We start from the raw sequence: 24,787 nt of genomic DNA, 5'->3' as shown, positions 1-24,787 counted from the left end.
AAATTACTGTTGCTTTAAGTCGTCAAGTTAGCAGCACTGTTACACTATGCTATATGAGTTCTCCTGGACACACTTTCACTTCAAGAGAGCTTATTTTAAAGGTGCAGCAGCCATTGAGGCCACCAGTGATTAATTGACAAAGGCGAAATGATAGATGATGAGAATGATGTTTGAGCACCTCACCCTGTGACACAAAACATTAGAATTTGTGGGTAGCTGTCTTCTTCACTCACCTGCCCTAGATCCAGTCTCCCTTCCATTCTTTCTTCCTTTCTTTTTCTCTTTGTTCCTTTCAGTTTTTCATTCTTGCAAAAAAAAAAAAAAAAAAAAGAAGAAGAAGCTAGAATGTGAATGTAGGAAAATAAAGAAATAGGATTAGCAGTCTTGATTCATATGCTCAGGACTGAGAGGTGACACTCATCTAGATGCAGAAGGTGTCATCAGTCCCCACACTTCAGTTACACTTGCAACTGCTAAAAAACACTTTGGATCTTCAGAATAGGTGTCTTTTTTGGGGGGAGGGGAGAAGCATATTTTCTCCTTTGTTGACTTACGCCACTTAAAAAAAAATCTTCACTGTGACAAAACAATGCATCCATTCCCGTCACCCTCTGTGTTTCTGTTCTTTGCACCTCTGTGAAAAGGGGCATTTGGCATCAAATCATCACAGTCATGCTGGGAGGGCAAATAATAATGGCAACAAAAAGGTTTCCCTGCCTTTTAGAGGCTCCTTTTTTTTTTTTTTTCTGAAGGCTATGAAAATCTCAAGGGTACTTCCAGAAAAGAAGACTAGAGGGATCTCGGTTCATTGTCCCAGGACCTTGGAGATAGGATAGGGAAAGGTTTAGTGCAGAGGTGTACTAAAAATCTAAAACAAAACAAACATAAGTAGCAAGAAGAAGTAAGGGAATCAGAGAGCAGAGAGGCTGACCAATATTCTTCATAAAAAATAGAATGGTCTTAATTGAACTGAAGGCCACTTGACACGGGAAAGTGATAAATGTGTTGTCGTGATTCTAGTCTTCATGTATGTCTGTGAATGGCTAATAATAGCAATATTAGACTGTTTCTATATACCTTTCCAGACTTTGTGGACATAATGGACAACGTGTAACATGATAGAATCCTTTATGTCAGAAAAATATAAAATTTATTTGTAACTATAAGCTTTTTGGCCTAATAAAAGGGCAGAACATTGAAATTCAACAGTTGTCACTGGAAAAAAAAAAGCATGGGCTGAGACTAGGATACCAAGGGAGCAATATCTTATGGTCTAATAATGCATTCCTGAAAATAAGTATGAAAGTAGGAACTAGAGACAGCAGTAGTAGCTGGAGACATTTTAATACAGTGTAGAAAAATGACAAAAATAAAATTTAAAAGTATATATAAATATCCCTGTCCTTAGTTACCTACTAATGCATTAACAAAAAATAGCACAAACGGGATGGCTTTAAAGATCAGAGATATATTATCTTACAGTTCTGGAGGCTAAAATTTCAAATCAGGGTCTCGGATGTGTTGATATCTTCTGTGGGCCTTCCTCCCAATTTCTGGTGTCTGCTGGCAATCCTCGGCATTCCTTTATTTGTAGACGGGTTGTCATGTGCTGTCTGTCTTCTCCCTGTGTGTGTCTCTGTGTCTACTCTGCTCTTTTTATAGACAGCACTCAGAAGTGATTAGGTTTATAACCCACCCTACTCTGGTGTGGCCTCATTAACGTAACAAAAGAAAACTCCTCTTTCCAAACAGGGTCATATTTACAGGCACAGGAATTGGGACTTCATATTTCTTTTGGGGAGACAAATTTCAATCCAGAACATTTCTTTTAAAAAAAATTCAGTCATAATAAGAAAAATGCAAATTAAAATTACATTGAAATACCATTTCTTTAAAAAAATTTTTTTTATTGTGCTTTAGAGGAAGGTTGATGGATCAAATTAGATTCTTATTAAACAATTAATACACATATTATTTCATGACATTGGCTGCCAACCCCACGACGTGCTAACACTCTCCGCTTCTCAACCTTGGGTTACCCATTTCCATTCGTCTAGTTTTCCTGTCTCCTCCTGCCTTCTTGTCCTTGCCTCTGGGCTGGTGTGCCCATTTAGTCTAATATTCGTGGATGAGCTATGTGTGTCATTGTTTGTTTTATGGGCATGTGTAATCTTTGGCTGAAGGGTGAACCTCAGGAGTGACTTCAGTACCGAATTAAAAGGGCGTCCGGGGGCCATACTCTCAGGGTTTCTCCAGTCTCTGTCAGGCCAGTAAGTTAGAATTTTGTTCTACATTTCTCTCCAGCTCTGTCTGGGGCTGTCTTTTGTGATCTGTCAGAGCAGTCAGTGGTGGTAGTCAAACACCATCTAGTTTTGCTGAACTCGGTCTGGTGGAGACTGTGGTACTTGTGGTCCATTAGTTCTTTGGGCTAATTTTTCAATCGTGTCTTTGGTTTTCTTCATTCTGCCTTGCTCCAGACGCAGTGGGACTGTTGCCCAAAGCAGCTCCTGCTCAGTGCCACTTTTTGTCAATAAAGGAACACCAAGGTGAGTAGGGATGAAAAGCATTTATTGCAAGCAGGCGGACAAGGATCAAGGAAGTGTATACCTAAAATCAAACTCTGAACAAACGGAGGCAGAACCTTTTATACTGTCTCTCACAAGGAAGTAAATACAAATACTATGGACTACATAAGTTATCATGGTGCATAAGCACAGTAAGACAAATTGCATTCTTTTCTTTGGCATGTAGGCTAGTGAACTGGGCTTGACTGGCTTGAGACGCACTCAATATTTTGAGGACAATGGACAGGAGGGGCAGGTTTGAACAGCTCCCAATTGAGCCACACCCAGTGCTATCACTTAAGGCTTTGTTTAATAATGGCTAAGTAACTCCTGGCTGTGTTGGCTATTCGGACCACTGAAGCATCTTAGACGGCCACTCACAAGCTTTCAAGACCCCAGATGCTACTCACCAAGGTAGGATGTAGAACATTTTCTTTATAAAAAATGTTATGGCAATTGAGCTAGATGTCCCCCAAGACCATTGTCCCAGCCCTCAGCCCAGTAATTTGGTCCCTCAGGGAGTTTTTATGAAGCTTCTATGATGTTGCCTTGGTTAAGTTGTGCTGACTTCCCCAGTATTGGGTACTGTCTTACCTTTCACTGTAGTTACCACTTATCTCTTGTCTAGTTACTGATTTTCCCTCTCCACCCTTTCCTTCATAATCATCAAGATTGTTTCTTTCTGTGTGTAAGTCTTTCAAGGGGGGGTTTATAACAGTAGTCTCATACAGCATTTGTCCTTTTGTGATTGACTTATTTCACTCAGCATAATGCTCTCCAGATTCATCTATGTTGTGAGATGTTTCACAGGTTCGTCATTGTTATTTACCATTGCATAGAATTCCATTGTGTGTATGTACCATAGTTTATTCATCTGTTGACGGGCACTTAGGTTGTTTCCATTTTTTAGCTATTGTGAATAATGCTGCAGTGAGGGTATATGTCTATTCATGTGACAAATCTTATTTCTCTAGAATATATTCCTATGAGTGGGATTGCTGGATCATATGGTATTTCTATTTCTAGCTTTTTAAGGAAGCACCATATTGTTTTCCAAAATGGTCATACCATTTTACATCCTACCAGCAGTGCATAAGAGTTCCAATCTCCCTGGAGCCTCTCTACCATTTGTTATTTTCTGTTTCTTTGATTGGTACCAGTAATGTCGGGGCAAAACGGTATCTCATTGTATTTTGATTTGCGTTTCTCTAATGGCTAATGATTTTGATCATATCCTCATGTGTCTTAGCTGCCTGAATGTCTTCTTTGGTGAAGTGTCTGTTCATATCCTTTCCCAGTATTCAGTGCTGTTGAGTCGATTCCAACTCATTTGCCCATTTTTAATTGGATTATATGTCTTTTTGTTGTAGGTGTGTTGGATTTTCCTGTAGATTTTAGACCCTTGTAGAATGTGTAATAGCCAAAAATTTTTTGAAATACCTTTTCTTACCTCTCAAATTGCCAGAATTCAAATCTAGATGACATACTCCATGAGGCTATGAAACACTCAAGGACATTGCAAAATGAAACAACTCCTATGGGGGGAGGTTCTGGTAAAATGCAGCAAAATGGCATATGCATTTAACCATTGACCCTGTAATTCTTCCACTATTAATTTACTCTGATAGCATATCTGTAGAAACATAAAATAACATATGCACAATGTGGCATGTTGAATAACATACTCAATGCAGCATTATTTGTAATGTTAACATGCACAACCATAGGAGATGGTTGAATAATATAGTGTATTCACACAACATAACACTAAACAATCACCTGTCATTAAGGTCAAAGATGCAGAAATTGAAGATTACCTATTTCTGCATCCTGAAATTGACCAAACATGCAATCCAGATGCATTGATAATTGCTGGTGATTGGAATGTGAATGTTGGAAACAAAGGAGAGGGAACAGTAGTTGAAAAATACGGACTTGGTGATAGAAATGACACCAGAGATTGCATGGTAGAATTTTGTAAGACCAACAACTTCTTCATTGCAACTACCATTTTTCAACAACATAAATAGTGACTATACACAAGGACCTCACCAGATGGAATGCATGAGAATAAAATTGACTATTTCTGTGGAAAGAGATGATGGAGAAACTCAATACCATCAGTCAGAACAAGGACAGGGGCTGATGGTGGAGCAGACCATCAGTTGCTCATATGCAAGTTCAAGTTGAACTTGAAGAGAATTAGAACAAGTCCACAAGAGCCAAAGTACAACCTTGAGTATAGCCTACCTGAATTTAGAGACCATCTTAAGAATAGATTTGGTGCATTGAACACTAATAACCAAAGACCAGACGAGTAGTAGAATGACAACAAGAACATCATATGTGAATAATGCAAGAGGTCATTAAAGAGACAGGAAAAAAAGGAAAGACCAAAATGGATGTCAGAAGAGACTCTGAAACTTGCTCTTGAATGTCCAGTAGCTAAAGCAAAAGGAAGAAATGATTAAGTAAAAGAGCTGAACAGAAGATTTCAAAGGGTGGCTCAAGAAGACAAACTCAAGTATTATAATAACATGTGCGAAGACCTGGAAATAGAAAACCAAAAGGGAAGAACAGGCTCTGCATTTCTTAAGCTGAACAAACTGAAAAAAAAATCAAGTCTTGAGTTGCAATATTGAAGGATTCTACTGGGAAGATATTAAATGACTCAGAAAGCATCAAAAGAAAATGGAAGGAATACACAGAGTCACTGTACCAAAAAAGAATTGGTCAACATTCAACCATTTCAGGAGGTAGCATATGATCAAGAACTGATGGTACTGCAGGAAGAGGTCCAAGCTGCACTGAAAAACAAGGCTCCAGGAATTAATGGTATACCAATTGAGATGTTTCAACAAACAGATCCAGTGCTGGAAGTGCTCACTCTTCTATGCCAAGAAATTTGGAAGACAGCTACTTGGCCAACAAACAGGGAAAAATCCGTATTTGTAACCATTCCAAAGAAAGGTTTTCTAACTGAATGCAGAAATTATCGAACAATATCATTACTATCATAGGCTAGTAAAATTTTGCTGAAGATCATTCAAAATGGTTGCAGCAGTACATCAACAGGGAACTGCCAGAAACTCAAGTTGGACTCAGAATAGGATGTTGCACTAGGGAAACATTGCTGATGTCAGATGGATAATGGCTGAAAGCAGAGAATACCAGAAAGATGTTCACCTGTGTTTTATTGACTATAGAAAGGCATTTGACTGTGTGGATCATAACAATTTATGGATAGTATTGCAAAGAATGGGAATTCCAGAACACTTAACGTGCTCATGAGAAACCTGCCCTTAGACCAACAGGCAGCCATTCAAACAGAACAAGGGTTTAAAGTTAAGAAAGGTATGCATCAAAGTTGTATCCTTTCATCATACTTATTAAATCAGTATGCTGAGGAAATAATCTGAGAAAACTGGACTGACTATATGAAGAAGAACGCAGCATTAGGATTGGAGAAAGACTCAATAACAACCTGCCATATGTGGATGACACAACCTTGCTTGCTGACAGTGGAAGAGCACTTGAAGCACTTACTGATGAAGATCAAAGACCACACCCTTCGGTATGGATTACACCTCAACATAAAGAAAACAAAAATCCTCACAACTGGACCAATGAGCAAACATTTCACGTAAAAAGTAGATGGAAAATGTTTTAGGCTTTCTGGGCCATATAAAATGTCTGTCACAGATTCTTATTTGTTTGCTTACAGACCTTTACAAATGTAAAAACTCTTCTTGGCTCAAGGTGGAAAACCAAACTGTGAGGAGCCATTGTTTGTGGAACCCGGTCCTAGATTAAAGAAATGAAGAGACATAACAACCAAATGGAATTTGTGAACTTTGACTGGATCCTAAGTGGAAAAAAAAAAAAAAAAAAAGCTATAAAAGTCACTTTAGGAGTAATAGGAAATTTGAATGTGGTTTGTATATTAGATGATAATTTTGAATTATTGTTGCTTTTCTTAGGTGTGATCACGGTGTTGTGGTATACTGAAAAATTTCCTTTTCCTGGGAGACATCTGCTGAAATAATTTGAAGTGGTATGATGAGTCCAACTTACTTTCAAATGCTTCAGGGTAAAAAATAAAAGATAGTAGGAGTCACTATGGAGCCCTGGAGGTGTAGTGGTTAAGCTCTCAGTTGCTAACTGAAATGTCATTGGTTCAAATCCACCAGCTGCTCCTCAGGAGAAAGATGTGGCTGTCTGCTTCCGTAAAGATTTGCAGCCTTGGAAACCCTATGGGGCATTCTACTCTGTCCTATTGAGTCATTATGAGTTGGAATTGACTCGAAAGCAATGAGTTTTTTAGGAGTCAGTAAGTATTCCTAAATGGTTGAATGAAAGTACATACACTTTAGCCATGGCTTTTTGCAAATTTGCTTGGAAGGTGGAAAGGTCATAAATACCAAGTGCCAGATTCTAGGCAGGAACGGACAAAAAGAAACCTCTGGCGCTGATCTGTTACTATTTAAGGATATGGGTTATATGTGAATGATCAGAGAGGAAGCAAAAATATTGATTAGCTTTAAAGGAAAAAAGGAGGTATTAAAAGAGAGCATAGGAACAATTTGTGTATAAATTGTTGAATGGGAATCTAATTTGCTGTGTAAACTTTTACCTAAAACACAATAAAATTTCAAAAAAAAAAAAGAGAGAGAAAGCATAATGGCTAAGTATTTCTTGAATTTCGAATCACAGAATCCCAAATCTAAGTACTCCATGGAGATGATGAGTGGAATCTGTTCATTTTGTAGACAAGGACAACTCCACCTAGAAAGGCTTTGTTCTTCATCCAGATTTGTCAAGCGGTTAGTTTTAGTTCAGATCGACTTGATGGCAACTGGTTTTTAGTGTAAGAGCAGAGGGTATAATGCACATCACTCATATCTTCCCGCCGTACTATAGCTGCTTGGTATAGCTAAACGTCACATGCTTGATAAAGCCCTTATTTACCTTCATTTGTAAGATTAGCTTTCCTATTGATCCCTTCAGACACAGCAACATTTTCAATAATTTTTTTTAATTGTGGCGATAAAGAATGAATAAGAAATTGAGACATTATCCAGTAAATTCAGGATGTAATTGCAACCAAATAGATAATTGGATTCTTAAATATCTAGCCCTTTTCCCCTCACACAAACAAAAGAAAACAGAGTGTAATTAGCATTGTGAGGGCAAAGAAAGAGACCTTGTTTGTTTGTTTATTTGCTTGTAAAAGGAGCCTTGGTGGCACCAAGATTAAGGGCTGTTAATTTCCTGATGCAGTGGTTAAGAGCTATGGCTGTAACCAAAAGGTCAGTGGTTTGAATCCACCAGTAGCTCCTTGGAAACCCTCCGGGGCAGTTCTACTCTGTCCTATAGGGTTGCTATGAGTCAGAATTGACTTGACAGGGGTGGGTTTGGTTTGGTTTTTTGAACCAAAATGTTGGCAGTTTGAACTCACCCAGAAGCTCCAAGGGAAGGTGACCTGGTGGTCTGCTCTAGTAAAAATTACAGCTTAGAAATGCTATAAGGCAGTTCTACTCTGTCACAAGCTGTTGCTATGAGTCAAAATCGATGGCACCTAACAACAACATAAAGCACAGGAGATAAGCCAAGAAGAGATCCACCTGCAAAAGACCTGGTCATCTTATATAGGTTCCTCCCTGAATCACAACAGCTTTTCCCTTCCCACTCCAGACCAATGAATATGGAACTTAATGGCACCTGAAGACTAGAAACCATACCTGAAACTAAGGAGAGTTTGAGTTGGGACCATGAGAGAGAGGAATTGGAGAGTTTTAAGTCATAGTGAAAGGAGCCCCGGTGGTGCAATGGCTAAGTGCTTGGCTGCTAACCGAAAGGTGGGAGGTTGGAAACCAAAAGCCACTCCGCAGGAGAAAAGATTTGACTATCTGTTCCCGTAAAGATTACAGCCTATGAAATCCTATGGGGCAGTTTTACTTTGTCCTGTAGGGTCACTATGAGTCAGGATTGACTCATCAGCACACAACAACAGCAAGTCGTAGTGATAAGCTCCCTAGGTGGCACAAATTGTGCCATAGAACATGAAGCATGGTGATCTACTTTTGTAAAAATTACAGTAGTTCTACTCTGTAACACATAGGGTTACCATGAGTTAGAATCAACTTAAGGGCACAAGACAACAACAACAAAGTCACAGCAACTGAGGCAGAAGTGGTTCAGTGGTAGAAGTCTTGCTTTCTACATGGGAGACCTGGGTTTGCTTCCCGGCCAGTGCACCTCAAGCTCAGCCACCACCTGTCTGTTAGTGGAGGCTTATATGTTGCTCTGGTGCTGAAGTTAAACAGGTTTCTGCGGAGCACCTAGATTAAGACAGACTAGGTAGGAAAAAAGGCCTGGCGATTTAACCTTTGAAAACCAGCCAGTGAAAACTCTGTGGATAAAAGGGTTTGATCCCATTGTACATGGAGTTGTTATGAGTAGGGCTGACCTGAAGACAGCTAACAGCAACAAGTCCCAGTGAGTCCCGTGGTGATACAAATGGTGAACACACTCAGCTGCTAACTCAAAGGTTGGAGGTTTGAGTCTACCCAGAGCTGCCTTGAAAGAAAGGCCTAGCAATCTACTCCTGAAAAATCAGCCACTGAAAACCTTATGGAGCACAGTTATACTCTGACACATATGGGGTTGCCGTGAGTTGGAAGAGGCTCAATGGCAACTGGTTAAGGGATGGTGAATCCATGGTGGAAACAAACACAATAGAGAGGATGTGAAGTGGAGGAAATTTCTTCCCCATAAGAGACAACAATGGATTTAGGAACTGCCTATATATAATTTATATAATATGGGAGCCCTGGTGGCACAGTGGCTAAAAGTCGCTAACCAAAAAAGTCAGCAGTTGGAATCCACCACCGCTCCTTGGAAACCCTATTGGGCATTTCTACTCTATCCTATAAGGTCGCTATGAGTCAGAATCTACTTGATGGCAATGGGTTTAGTTTTTGGTATACAAAGCAGTGCAGTCCTGGTGGTGCAGTGGTTAAGTGCTCGGCTGCTAAACAAAAGCCACTCTGTGGGAAAAAGGTGTGGCAGTCTGCTTCCATAAAGATTTACAGCCTTGGAAGCCCTGTGGTGCAGTTCTACTGCTCTGTGGTGATGGGTTTTTGGGGTAGAGACAACAAGAGTGATGATTTCATGGGTTGCTCTGAAAGCAGACAGTGAAGAACCAGGTGCTTTGAAGATCTGCTTGCATTTTACGTAGATGAATTCCTTCCAGTTTTAGATTCAAAAATACTTCTTTATTGGGGGGGGGCAATTTGAGGGATTTGTGTGTTGATTGTATCCTTTAATCTCTAGTAACTGTAATTATCAAAAACTCCAATTAGCTGATATTGGAGTTTGATACCCAAGGGACACCTCTATTAAAAAGAGGTTCCTTCTGTGCAGTGCGGACTGAAGCTATCTCTGTTGTCTTTACCAAAGGTGTCTATATTCAAAATAAAAAGAATGGAGCAGTGGTGGTTCAGGGCTACCTTCAGTGTGAGAACATGCAGGAATATTTTATTGTTGAGTTCGCATTGAAGTCTGCTGTAAAATGATTTTTATGAATGCTGTTTCCTGGGAGGCTCACAGAACTGAGAATTGCATGTCATGAGGCCATGATCCCAGGGAGCAGAAATCAAATAAATAAAGGTCTTGAGGAATTATGTTCTATGGGATATATTTTCTTCTCAAAATGAGTCCATAGTTCACTTTGATGGTGAGTTTAAATGGATCATATGAAAATAGAAAAATACATCTACCTTTAAGTGGTAACAAAGTTTCATTTAAGAATTTCCCCTATAAAATAATACCTGAGGTCTAAAATTCCAACAGAAAGCTAGGACATGAAAAGAAAAGTAGCTAGTATGGTACAGGGAGATACTTTAATATGTAATAAAGCTTTATTTAATGATATTCACATTCAGGAAGTGGGAAATGGCAATTTAGAGCTTACTATTCCATAAATGTATATGCCAAAGGGTTTTTTTCTAACAGCCATACTGAAAGGGTTTCTCCTTGAGAAGTAGGTTAATTGCAAGAAGGAAGAACCAAAAATTGGTTGGCTACAGCTGGAAAGCAAGGAGCTGGCTTTAAGTAGACTCAAAATGGAGAGGGCTAATAGTTGCACTCTGCCAGGGGCACATTATCCAACACACAAGGTAAGCACAGCTTACCTTGCTTACCAGGTCATCTGTAGTGAACAATTTCAGGTGCTGTGGGATTGGGAAAGAGACAGACTCCAGCCATACCTGGAAAAAGAGCATTCAATGTGGTGAAAAAAAGGTAAAATTATCCACTACGGATGATCTGGTAAGTAAGGTAAACACCATGCTTACCTTGCCTATTGGATAATCTGCCCCTGTGCCCTGGGTCACTAAATTGTCTCTGTAGAAGAATAACTAGGGAAGATTGAAATGTATATATATATATATATATATATATATATGGATTCCTGTAGCCCACCTTGTAGAAATTCTGGCTAAATATTCAGTAGGTCCAGCTCAAGGAAACTTTATAATAAAACATTTTCCAGTTTTAGCAGCATGTTTTAGGACATTGTGGGAGAACAATAACAGAAGTTTCATGTTCAAATATGAGACAGGGACATCCTTCAGACATTTATATTCTGTCAGACTGTTAGGTTGACTCATTCAGCTGCTAATGACAATGAATTGGACAACCCCTTGTAATATGGATTAAAATTTGAAATTATTGTGACAATTTGTAGCTATAAGGAGAAGCCAAGTGGTTGAAACCTAAAAAGAGTAAATGCAGGATATTTCAGTCTATATAGTAAAAGGACAAGAAAATTCTAGAGTCAGCCTTTCCTACCAGTGTTTTCTGAGTCAAATGATATATTTGATGAGGTAACATTGCGAATGCCTATACAAATGTTGTTGTTGTTAGTTGTCTTTGAGTCCACTCCAACTCATAGTACAACAGAATGAAACACTGCCCGGTCCTGTGCCATCTCCATGATCTTTGGTATGCTAGCGTCCATTATTGTAGCCACTATGTATTTTGGATGCCTTCCAACCTAGGTGGCTCATCTTGCAGCAATATACAGGCAATATTCTGTTGTGATCCATAGGGTTTCCATCGGCTAATTTGCAGAAGTAGATCATCAGGCCTCTCTTCCTATTCTGTATTAGTCCTGAAGCTCTGCTGATACCCATCCACCATGGATGACCCTGCTGGTATTTGAAATACCGGTGGCATAGCTTCTAGCAACAAGACACCACAATGTAACAAACTGACGATCAATGGATACAAATATTAGAAAAAATGAATTAATGCCAACCACTAATATATGCTCAATATATGTGCTTTCAAATGATATTAAGCATTTTAAATAATTTGTGTATTTGTCTATTCTATTGTATAAAATCTGTTGCTGTCAAATTGATTCCTACTCATAGCAACTGTATGGGACAGAGTTTCCAAGCGTGTAAATCTTTACAGAAGCAGACTGCTACATCTTTCTTTCAAGAAGAGGCTGGTGGGTTCAAACCTTGGACCTTTCAGTTAGCAGCCTAGCTCTTTAACCATTGCGTTGCCAGGGTTCCATTCTGTTGTATAGGCAGTCCGTAAATCTGCTGTGAAAAGGAAGTGAGTAATAACAAATAGATGACTTAACATTATAAAAATGTCTATTCTGCCAAAAGCAATCTGTACGTTTAATGCAATTCCGACCCAAATTCCATCGACATTTTTTAATGAGATGGAGAAACAAATCACCAACTTTATATGGAAGGGAAAGAGGCCCCAGATAAGTAAAGCATTATTGAAAAGAAGAACAAAGTGGGAGGCCTTACTCTATCTGATTTTAGAACCTATTATATCGCCACAGTAGTCAAAACAGCCTGGTACTGGTACAACACCAGATACATAGACCAATGGAACAAATCCAGAGTCCAGACATAAATCCATCCACATATGAGCAGTTGATATGTGATAAAGGCCCCAAAACAATTAAACGGGGAAAAGGCAGTCTTTTTAACAAATGGTGCTGGCATAACTTGATATGCACCTGCAAAAAAATGAAACAAGACACATACCTCACTCCATGCACAAAAACGAGTTCAAAATGGACCAAAAAACTAAATATAAAAACTAAAACGATAAAGATTGTGGAAGAAAAAATAGGGACAATGTTAGGAGCCCTAACACATGGCATAAACAGTACACAAAACATTACTAAAAGGCAGATAACTGGGAGCTCCTGAGAATCAAACACCTATGCTCAACCAAAGACTTCACCAAAAGAGTAAAAAGATTACTTACTGACTGGGAAAAAGGTTTTAGCTATGACATTTCCAATCAGCGCCTGATCTCCAAATTCTACATGATACTGCAAAAACTCAGGACTCCTGCATGGATGGCGAGAATTGTACCACTGAACCACCACTGCAGCCCCCGCCTAAGGTGGCTGAAGTGATTGGCTCCCCCTTCTATTTCCAACTTGCTGAATTGTGCTCATCTAGAGAATTTAAGCATGGACAAAAAAAAATTCCCTGAATCAGAGAAAGATGAATAGAACTGATGCTAAGAAATATTCTTCCCAAACGATACAGTTGGATAATATAGTAATCTACCCAGAATTATTTAACAAAACTCTTCAGAATCAATAACTACGCAAAAATGTTTAAAGGAGCCTCAAGTAGTTATACAGTCATGCGTGGTGTAATGTCCCTTAAGGCAAGGTCCGATCTCATATATATCCGTGGTCCCATAAGGTTTTTTTGTTTTGTTTTTGTTTTTAAAGAAAAATTAGCTCTTCTTTTATTATTTTCTCTTATGGGTTTTAAAGACCCCAAACCCCCGGAATGAATGAGCAGCTTTGCTCCAGGGCCCATCGCAATCAGTGCAGCGACCCCTCCACCTCCTCCTCCTCCTCCTCCTCCTTTCGCACCTCCTGGCTTCAATCTCACACCCAGCAACCTTGCAGCTGTTCACCCCCAGAGCAGGATATCGCCTGATGCTGCTCTTCTGAATCAGACGACGGCACTGGCAGGGGTGCTGGCCAGACCTGGGGTGCTGGCAGGACCCTGGCTCTGGGCAGTGGCGGCTGCACATGATCAGGAAGTGATTGCACCAATAGGATGGCAGCAGCCAGGGCCACCACCGGCAACCGCACTCCTGGCACACACACACTCGCTCCCCACCCAGTCCCCGTGGCCACCTCTCCAATGTCTCTGCATGTGCCATGCCCCCACCATCCCCGAACCCCCGACCCTGGTCCTGTGCCCGGACATGCGCAAAGTCCCGATTTGGCTGCCAGCACAGCCCCTGCTTGGCCTACAGCAAGGCCAGCCTCCTCTATCCAGCGGATAAAACTCTCAGGTATTGTCTGGCGGGCTCCCGTAAGGTTTTTATATGATAAGCTTTCTTGGGGTTGGTTTGTAACTATGGATGGTAGGGGTGTTTGGACAATGTTCAAATCACATAATGTCCTATTTCACAGAATGTAATGTGGGCTTTAAGCTACACACAACTGTACTAGTAATTTTCTTGTCTACACAATTCCCAGCTGAGCAAAGTTATGATACAATGTTTGTGGTGCAGAACTGCCATTTACCATAGTAGTTTCCAAAGAGATCCATCAAGTGAAAACAGTTATACAGACAGCCAAATGCTCATCTGGATTTTTTATTGCGAATTGAAATTCATACAGGATACGCTAAGTACTTTTCTTTTATTATGGTATTTCAAAAGTGAAATAGGAAATAGCAAGAAAGCAAGATTAAAAAAAAAAAAAACCTGAAACACCAACATAAATATTTTATTTGACCTCAGCTATTAATATTCTGGAAACCCTGGTGGTGTAGTGGTTAAGTGCTATGGCTGCAAACCAAAAGGTTGGCAGTTCAAATCCACCAGGTACTCCTTGGAAACTCTATGGGGCAGTTCTACTCTGTCCTAGAGGATTGCTATAAGTTGGAATCGACTCAATGCAACAGGTTTAGTTTTTTGGTTATGAATATTATAATAGACACCTAATGCCACGAAACCCAAAGCCAAACTTACATCATCTCCTTCAGGTTTTCTCTCTATCTTTCACCTTACTTACCAACTTGAAACGTACAAGGATAGGGTAGCTTATATTTAGCCATTACTTAGAACATAAAACGTAAGGGGATATCTGATATGTTGCTGCTTTCTGGGCCCAGAGGGCTCAGATAAGGTAAGGTTATCAAGATTAAGTTAGAACTATCAAGGTTATGTTTGACTCTTCTTTTTCCTGTACTCTAATATCTATTACCCCAGGCATCTGTTAGTTTGTAGTACAGTGGTGGCTTACATGTTACTCTGATGCTGGAAGCTATGCCAACAGTATTTCAAATACAAGCAGGGTCACCCATGGTGGAAAGGCTTCAGTGGGCCTTCCCGACTAAGACAGACTAGGAGGAAAGATCTGGCAGTCTACTTCTGAAAAAAATTGGCCAATGAAAACCTTATGAATAGCAGTGCAACATTGTCTGGTATATTGCTGGGAGATGAGCCCCTCAGGTTGGAAGGCACTCAAAATACGACTGGGGAAGAGCTGCCTCCTCAAAGCAGAGTCAACCTTAATGACATGGATGGAGTCAAGCTTTTGGGACCTTCATTTGCAGAGGTGGCATAACCCAAAATGAGAAGAAACACCTGCGAACATCCACTAATAATCAGAACATAGATTGTGATAAGTGTGAATCTGGGAAAATAGGAAGTTGTCAAAATGAAATGGACCACATAAAGATCGATATCCTAGGCATTAGCAAGCTAAGATGGACTGGTATTGGCTGTTTTGAATCAGACAATCATATGGTCTACTATGCCAGGGATGGTAAATTGAAGAGGAATAACTTATTTATTGTAAAAAAAAAAACCATTTCAAGGTCTGTCCTGAAGTACACTGTCAGTAATAAGATAATATCCATACGTCTACAAGGAAGACCAGTTAATATGACTATTATTCAAATTTACACACCAACCACTAAGGCCAAAGATGAAGAAATTGGAGTTTTTTTTTTTACCAACTCTTCAGTCTGAAATTAATCAAATGTGCAATCAAAATAAATTGATAATTGTTGATAACTGGAATGCAAAATTGGAAATGAAGAAGGATCAGTAGTAGGAAAATATGGCCTTGGTGATAGAAATGATGCTGAGATCACCTGACTGAATTTTGCAAGACCAATGACATCTTCATTGCAAATACCTTTTTTCAACAACATAAACAGTGACTATACATGTGGACCTCGCCAGATGGAAGACACAGGAATCAAATTGACTACATCTGTGGAAACAGACGATGGAGAAACTCAGTATCATCAGTCAGAAAAGTGTCAGGGGCTAACTGCAGAACAGACCATCAATTGCTCACATGCGAGTTAAAGGTAAAGCTGAGGAAAATTAGAGTGAGCCCATGAAAGCCAGCGTACAACCTTGAGTGTATCTCACCTAAATTTAGAGACCATCTCAAGAATAGATTTGATGCATTGAACACTAACAACCAAAGACCAGACAAATTGTGGAATGATATCAAGGACATAATAAACAAATAAAGGAAAAAGGTCGTTAAAATGATAGGAAAGAAAGAAAAGACCAGAATGGATGTCAGAAGAGACTCTTAAGCTTGTTGTTGAACATAGAATAGCTAAAGGGAAAGGAAGAAATGAAGAAGTATGAGAGCTGAACAGAAGGTTTCAAAGGGCTGCTCGAGAAGATAAAGTATTGTAATGAAATGTACAAAGATCTGAAGTTCGAAAACCAAGAGGGAAGAATACGCTTGGCATTTCTCAAGCTGAAAGAACTGAAGAAAAAATTCAAGCCTTGACACGCAATACTGAGGGATTCTACAGGGAAAATATTGACTGACCCAGGAATCATCAAAAGATGGTGGAAGGAACACACAGAATCTCTGTACCAAAAGGAATTGGTTGACGTTCAACCATTTTAGGAAGTAGCATATGATCACGAACAGGTGGTGCTGAAGGAAGAAGTCAGAGCTGCACTGAAGGGAATGGCAAAAAACAAGGCGCCATGAATTGACAGAATACCAACTGAGATGTTTTAACAAACAGATGTGGCACTGGAGGTGCTCATTGATCTATGTCCAAAAATTGGGCAAACAGCTTTCTGGCTAACTGATTGGAAGAGATCCATATTTCTGCCCATAGCAAAGAAAGGAGATCCAACAGAATGTAGAAATTATCAAATAATATCATTAATATTGCACACAAGTAAAATTTTGCTGAAGATCATTCAAAAGTGGCTGCGACAAGGAACTGCTAGAAATTCAAGCTGGATCAGAAGAGGACGTGGAACGAGGGATATCACTGCTGATGTCAGATGGGTCCTGGCCGAAAGCAGAGAATACCAGAAAGGTGTTTACTTATGTTTTATTGACTACTCAAAGGCATTCGACTGCGTGGATCATAACAAATTACGGATAACATTGTGAAGAATGGGAATTCCAGAACATTTAATTGTGCTCATGAGAAACCTGTACATAGGTCAAGAGGCAGTTGGTAAAACTGAACAAGGGGATACTGTGTGGTTTACAGTCAGTAAAGGTGTGTGTTAGGGTTGTATCCTTTCACCATACTTATTCAATCGTATGCTGAGCAAATAATCTGAGAAGCTGAACTATATGAGGAAGAATGAGGTGTCAGGATTAGACTAAGACTCATTAACAGCCTGCCGTGTGCAGATGACACAACCTTGCTAGCTGAAAATGAAGAGGACTTAAATCACTTACTTCTGTGGTATGGATTATAACTCAAAATAATAAAAAAAAAAAAAACCTCACAACTGGACCAATAAGCAACATCATGATAAAGAGATAAGATTGATGTTTTCAAGTATTTCATTTTACCTGGGTCCACAATCAATGCTGGTGGAAACAGCAGTAAAAAAAAATCAAACAATGTATTGCATTGGGTAAATCTGCTGCAAAAGTGCTCTTTAAAGTGTTAAAAAGCAAAGATATCACTTTGAGGACTAAGGTGTGCCTGACCCATCCCATGGTGTTTTCACTCACCTCATATACATGCAAAAGCTGGACAATAAATAAGGAAGACAAAAGAATTGATGACTTTGAATTATGATGTTGGCAAAGCATATTGAATATACCACGAACTGCCAGAAGAAGAACGAAGAAATCTTTCTAGGAAGTTGTACAGCCAGGAAGCTCTTTAGAAGTAAGGGTAGTGAAACTTGCTGGTCTCTGGTAGACAAGTAGTCATGTACTTTGGACAAGTTATCGGGAGTGACCAGTCCCTGGAGAAGGACATCATGCTTGGTAAAGTGGAGGGTCAGTAAAAAAGAGAAGACTCCCGGTGGGATGGTCTGCCGCAGTGGTTGCAACAACGGGATCAAGCGTAAAAGTGATTGTGAGGATGGCACAGTACTGGGTAGTGTTTATTCTGTTGTACATGGGGCTGCTATGAGTTGGAACCGACTCCATGGAGTCTAAGAAGAACAATATATATTAAGTTAAAAGATAGTGCTGACACTTCTACAACCTTAAATTCTCTCAAATCTAACCCTTTTTCTTCATTCCTACTGACTATTTAATTCAGAATTGGCTGGGAGTTTTACAATAGTCTCCTCGTCCCTGATTTCATGCCATCTCTCAAGTCTACCTTCTAAACTCCTACATTAGTTATTTTTCCAAAATCACTAGTCTAATGATCATAGCTTCCTAGTTAGAATACTTATGTCTCCCCGTTACTCACAGGATAAAGCCTTAACTTTTTAGCAAGTTCTTTGAGATTCTTTAATATCCATTCTCAGTCAACGGTCCTCATCTTTGGTTCTCCTCACCCCTACACCCATCGTGCCCACTTTTTAGACACCAGTTGTGCTGGGCTGTGCATTCGTCTATACCCCTGTGACTCACAAACTCCAGTGTGCATCAGAACCACCTGGAGAAGTTTTAAAACACAGATTTCTGGACCATACCCCGAGTATCAGGAGGTCTGAATTGGGGCCCAAGTTGGCATTTCTAACAGGTGCCCAGAAGACGCTCGTGCTATTTTTTGGAGACCACACTTTGGAAATAATATCTAAAGGAAATCAGCTTTTCCACTAGGTAAAATTTTGACCCAGTTCAAAAGTCACTTTTGTTTTCTTTCTTGGTGGGGCTTCTCTTAACCACTCCCTAACTGTACACCCACCTTCCTCTAGGTTCGTGAGATTTATTTACAACCCAGAGCTGTAGTTTGTTAATCGGTCTGTCTTTTCCCCTGGACCATGGACTCCTTAAGGGTAGAGAATACATTATATTCATTTTTATATTACCAGACTTCACATAGCAGAGAGGAACTCAATCTCCCTGCTGAATGAATGAGCACTGGCAATATTATATCTGCATTCCTGGCTGGGGCCATTTTCCAGATGTAGACTTGGCTGTGCTGTCTATTAACTTTGAAAGCTTTGAAAGCTACTGGTACATATATTTCAGTGACCTTTTGATAACATTTCACAGCTCTTAACAATTCACCAAAGGGAATTTTAAAGCAACCCTAATCTTACATTCTAATGAACAAAAGAAACATACATGACAGGTAGTCAGAAATCAGTCTGAGGAAATTCAATACAACTTGAAACAAAAGACTTTAAAATTATTCCTGGAAATTTTTTGAGCCCCTGTCTAACATCATCTCTTTGCTAAAAGTGTGGCTATCTGATGAAAACATAACTGGGATATTGTGTCAGTTACATGAAAAACATCAGGTGAATGAAAAAGCCATCAGAACTGTGGCTTGGCAATGTGTTGACTGAACAAGTAGCTGATTTATTGTTTCACTTTCAAGTGGTTGTTCTTTCATTGTGTTAACACAGTCTAAAGGGCATATATGGATTTGTATGATACATAGAGATAGGAAAATATTCTTAGAAAAGGCAGAACACTTTATTTGCTTTTAACTCATGATCCAAAGACACTGAGTGTGCCAACTAGAAGGTAACATTTCTAAACTGGTGCCAAAATCTACTACTACTTGATAATACACTGATAACTGGAACTATTGCTAAGATGTCCAGATTAGTTCTTAATACAAAAACAAGCTGAAAATACCTCCAAGACCTGAGATATGAAAGAGCAGGACAAGTTCACGGAATGCTGATAAGTGTGGTGAGAGTGAGGGGTGGGGATGAGAGATGAGCCTGGACAGGAGAGCTGACTCATAGTAGGAAGGACCTTGCACATCATATTTAGGAGTCTGAATTTGATTCTGTGAGCATTTAGGAGTCACTGACTACATTCTAGGTTGGGAATTATGAGAAAATAGAAGATGAAAAACTAATTATAAGATTATTAGAAAAGATTAGGGCCAATTCAGAGCACTGATTATAGTATAGAGGGATGGGCCAAGAATATTTCAGAGAAAGCTTTTATAGAACTTAGTGACCAATTGAAGTCCCTTGCTGGTACAAATGGTTAACATATGCAGCTGCTAACTGAAATGTTGGAAGTTCATGTCCATTCAGAGGCACATTGAAAGAAAATCCTGGTGATTTACTTCTGAAAAATCAGTCACTAAAAATCCTACGGAGTACAGTTCTACTCTGATACACATGTGGTTGCCATGAGTTTGAATAGATTCGTTGGCAAATGACACAGTAATCAACTGGATGGGGAGATAAAGGATGAGGAAAAAAGAAAGGTTGGTTGGCATTGTGGTTTTTAGCTTGGGTATTTTCATGAATGGTAATGCTTTTAATTAAAACAAGATTCCTGGGAAGAGGGGCAAATTTTGGCGAGAGGAGGTTTTTCATTAGTCAAGAAATATCTATTTATCATCAACCTTGTACCAAGTATTAAGCCAAATATTCCTTTCTTTCTTCCGTTTTGTGTGTGTGTGGAAGGAATAACTATATGGAAAATAACATACTGAGAGGAAACATTGAGCATCTGCTTTGGAGGTGGAAACACTGACATTCTTCAACTTAGACCAGCTACTTAACATGTCCAAGTCTTAGTTTGCTCATATATAAAATGAAGTCTTCTGAGAATTCGGATGATATACATAAGATGCCTGGCATATAGTAGGTCATCAAGAAATATATACAGAGGGTGGAGCCAAGATGGCAGCTTAGTTACATGTACCATAACATCCCCTGCACCATAGACCCAAAAAACCAAGTGAAACAGAAGCAGATAATAATCTGGGAACCCTAAACATCAAAAAAAGAAGGTCTAAGAACTGAACCAAACAACAGTTGGAAGGAAAAAGTGAGTGAAAGCAGTGAAAGAGGAATTGAGGAGCTCAACCAGCACTCTCTGCCTAATGTGGCCACCTAAGGACAAAGCCAGTAGCAGCACCAGGTGAAAAAAGCAGCAAGGGCAACTTCATGACTTTCTCAAAAAGAACAGAGAAATTCTGTAGACATACACAGAAAGAAGCAGAGGCAGGGAGGGAGCCAGGATCTAGAAATGGAGATATGCAAGAGTGGTGGCCCCTGATCTCAGGGGTGAATGTTGCACATGAAGCAGTGGACCCGTGGAGTTGGTAGGAGGTCTCCCACTCAACTGGTCCCCCTCCTCACACTTGAGAGGGACAGGTCCCTTTCGCTGGCTGCAGTGGATGCGAGGTGCCCCTGCACCCACATAATCTACCCAGAGGGATGTACTCTCCCTCACCCCATCCTCCTGATAGAACGCAGCAGAGGGTCCCATATCCTGATCATCTTGCCTGACTGGGGGACCACAAAAGAAGCCTATCCTTTCCCCATACCTTTCCTTCTCCATCCCCTTGCCTAGCAAGGGTCAGAGAAGATGTGATTGCATACACATCACCCTGCCACCCCATCCTCCCTCCCTCTACCTGGTGTAAGGTGGAGGTGGTACCACTGTGCACAAATCTGTCAGGCATGACTCCCTCTATTAACCTGCCCAGCAAGGGTCAGAGGATCCTCCACTGTGCATGCATCCTTCCTGAGGTCCCTTCATCCCTCCCACCTGGGTGGTGCCACTGTGTGCACTTTTGCCAAGTTTAACTCCCTACATTAACCCATCTAGTGAAGGGCAAAGGAATCATGACTGAATGAGCATTCCCCCTGAGGTTCTTTCATCCCTCCCTACTGGACAGTCCCATTGTGCATACATCTGCCAGGTGTGACTTCCTCCCTCAACCAGCCCAGAGAGGGGCAGAGGAGCCATGGCTGCACATGCATCCCCCCGAGGCCCTTTCCTCCCTCCCACTGCCACAAGGCAGAGGCAGAGCAAGTGCACATGCGTCCACTCACTGCTCCTTCCTCCCTCTCCCTGCCCACCGACAGGAGAATGTGATGTGACTGAGCCAACATCCACCTGCCATTCCTTCCTCCCTCCTACTCCCCAGGAGGAGGCAGAGGTAGAGCGACACATCTGCCTGCTGCCCCCCTCTACAACTTACACCTCACTGTCAACCAGCGAGAGGTGATGACCATGCTCCCACTTGCTGGATACACCCACCACACTGGTCGCTGTACCTGCAAAGACAGCACCAATCCCTGCTCCTGTGCCACTAAACTAAAGACAGATGGAGGCCAAAGCCTGACCAGCCCACCCTCAGCTGCTCTACAAAACCAGTAAATAGATACCGAAGCTCCCATACCCAGTTGCCTGGAGACAGATAGGAGTGCTCCAGCACAGCCAGTCCAGTTACTAGAGCACCATGCCAGCCACACCTGCCAGGAGTCATCAAAACTAAACAAAAAAAAAACAGGACCCAGCAAACAATTATACAATTAAAAAATAAATACAATAACTCTTTAATGTCCTGGTGACAACAGAAAATGACAAATCACCTAAAGAAGGAGGGCAAGATAGTCCTAGCAGGTGATCAAAATAAAGAACTGAAATCCTCCCTGAGGAAGAAAAGGTAATGGAGCTTCCTGATAAAGAATTCAAAAGACACATGATAGGGTCCTCAAAGGAATCAAGGAAAATACAGACAAAACTATGGAAAACATGGACAAAACCAAGGAAAGCGCGGACAAAACACTAGAAGAACTCAGGAAAACAATATAAAAACAAAATGACAAAATAAAAAGACAATTAAAAACCACACGAAAACAGCAATTAGAAATCCAGAAGCTTAACAATAAAATTTCAGATATAGACAACACAATGGAAAGACATAGGAGTAGAAATGAAACAACAGAAGACGTGACCAGCAGAATAGGAGACAAATCCCTTGACACTAATCTGTTAAAGGAACAATTAAAAAGAAAAAAAAAAAAACCTGTGGTACATACACACAATGGAATACTACACAACAATAAAGAATAATGACAAATCTGTGAAACGTCTCACAACGTGGATGAATTTGGAGGACACTATGCTGAGTGAAATAAGTCAATCAAAAAGGACAAATATTGTATGAGACCACTGTTACAAAACAACAACAAAAGGTGTACCTAGAAAAAAATTCTTTAATTGTTACCAGGGATAAGAGGGAGAGGGAGGGAAAATTACCAAATAGATAGTTGACATGTGTTAATATTGGTGAAGGGAAAAAGGCAGTACTTAATATGAGAGAAACCAGCACAACATGACCAAGGCAAGAGAGGGCACTAAGAGGAATGCAGGAATAAAGAGCAACTACTGGAAACCGTGGTGGCATAGTGGTTAAGTACGACAGTTGCTAAACAAAAGGTTGGCAGTTCAAGTCTGCCAGGCGTTCCTTGGAAACTCTATGGGGGAGTTCTACTCTGACTTATAAGGTTGCTATGAGTTGGAATTGACTCGACAGCAATGGGTTATGGAAAGTAATATAGCTTAGACAATCCCACAATAATAGTATTAACAAACAGTAATTTATGAATGGATAGATAGATAGATAGACAGACAGATATGTCAAGAGATGTGAGAGGGTGTAAGGGAGCACACCCACTGGCAGGTTCGGATTAGGAGATGTATATTTCTAAATATATAACTGTAGGTACTCTTCATATTTTAAAATAGACAATAGAGCACACAAGTGTCACAGTCAGAGAAGCCTCTTAAACATAACCAAACACCTTACAGGATGAAGTTTCTAGACTTGAAGACTTGAAGTTTCACAGATTTGGGTGACTTCTAGGTCAATTTGCACAACATAGTTCATAAAGGCAATGTTCTATAGCCTACTTTGGTGAAGAGTATCTGGGGTCTTGAAAACTTGCGAGTGGTCATCTAAGATACAACAATTGGTTTCTTCCAGTTCAGAGCAAAGGATAGTGAAGAAAAAAACAAAAAAGAAACCCCAAAGACTCAAGGGAGCAACGAGTCCAAAGGACTAATGGGCCATATGGACCACAGCTTACAGGACCCTGAAACCAGAAGAACTAGATAGTGCCCAGCTATCACTACTGACCACTCAGACTGGGATCACAACAGAGGGCCCCTGAAAGAGCAGAAGAAAAATGTTGGACAAAAAATCAAATTCACAAAAAAGGCCAGAGTAGTTCATCTGACAAGAGACTGGTGGATCCTCTGAGACTATGACCCTAAGACACCCTTCTGACCTGGAACCGAAGCCATTCCCAGAGACCACCTTCCAGCAAACAATAGAAAAATCCATAAAATAAACAATAATATCTAAGAGAAATGTGCTTCTTAGAGCAATAGTTATATGAGATTAAAAGGTCAATATTTGCTCAAAAGCAGAGATGAGAAGGCAGGAAGGGGTAGAAAAGCATGACGAAAGGAAACGGGGAGCCCAGGACAGAAATGGGGAGAGTGCTGACACATTGGGGGAAATGAAGTCAGGTTCATGAAACACTTTATGTACAAACTTTTGAATGGGAATCTAATTTGCTCTATAAACATTCATCTAAAGTGCAATTAAAAAAAAAAAAGAAATATATCCAGAAAGGCTTAGTTGTGTTCTTAGTGCACTGATTGTTATAACTAATATAGAATGCTAAACAAATATGAGACCACTTTTCCCCAATGCCATGACACTCTCAGGCACCATGGTTTCTGGGAGGGTACCAAGTGACTTTGTCTTCTGTTACAGTATGCTAAATCATACCGTGGTGGCTTGAAAGCAGATAATGTAGCTCCCAAGGGAACTGTGTAAGAACCAGGGAATAATTTAGGCACTGGCCTAATTAGGGTCTGTTATTCATTCATGTAAACAACATTTAAAGGATCTAGTAGTACATATATGATATTTTATTAGCATTCATAAAGGACATAAATCATTTTAAAGTGCAGAAATTAAATACAAGTCCCTCTTAAATCA

Source organism: Elephas maximus, chromosome 2, assembly GCF_024166365.1.
Source record: "Elephas maximus indicus isolate mEleMax1 chromosome 2, mEleMax1 primary haplotype, whole genome shotgun sequence".
Taxonomy (NCBI): Eukaryota; Metazoa; Chordata; class Mammalia; order Proboscidea; family Elephantidae; genus Elephas; species Elephas maximus.
The sequence above is the reverse complement of the archived record's forward strand: the minus strand, read 5'-3'. Positions refer to the sequence as shown.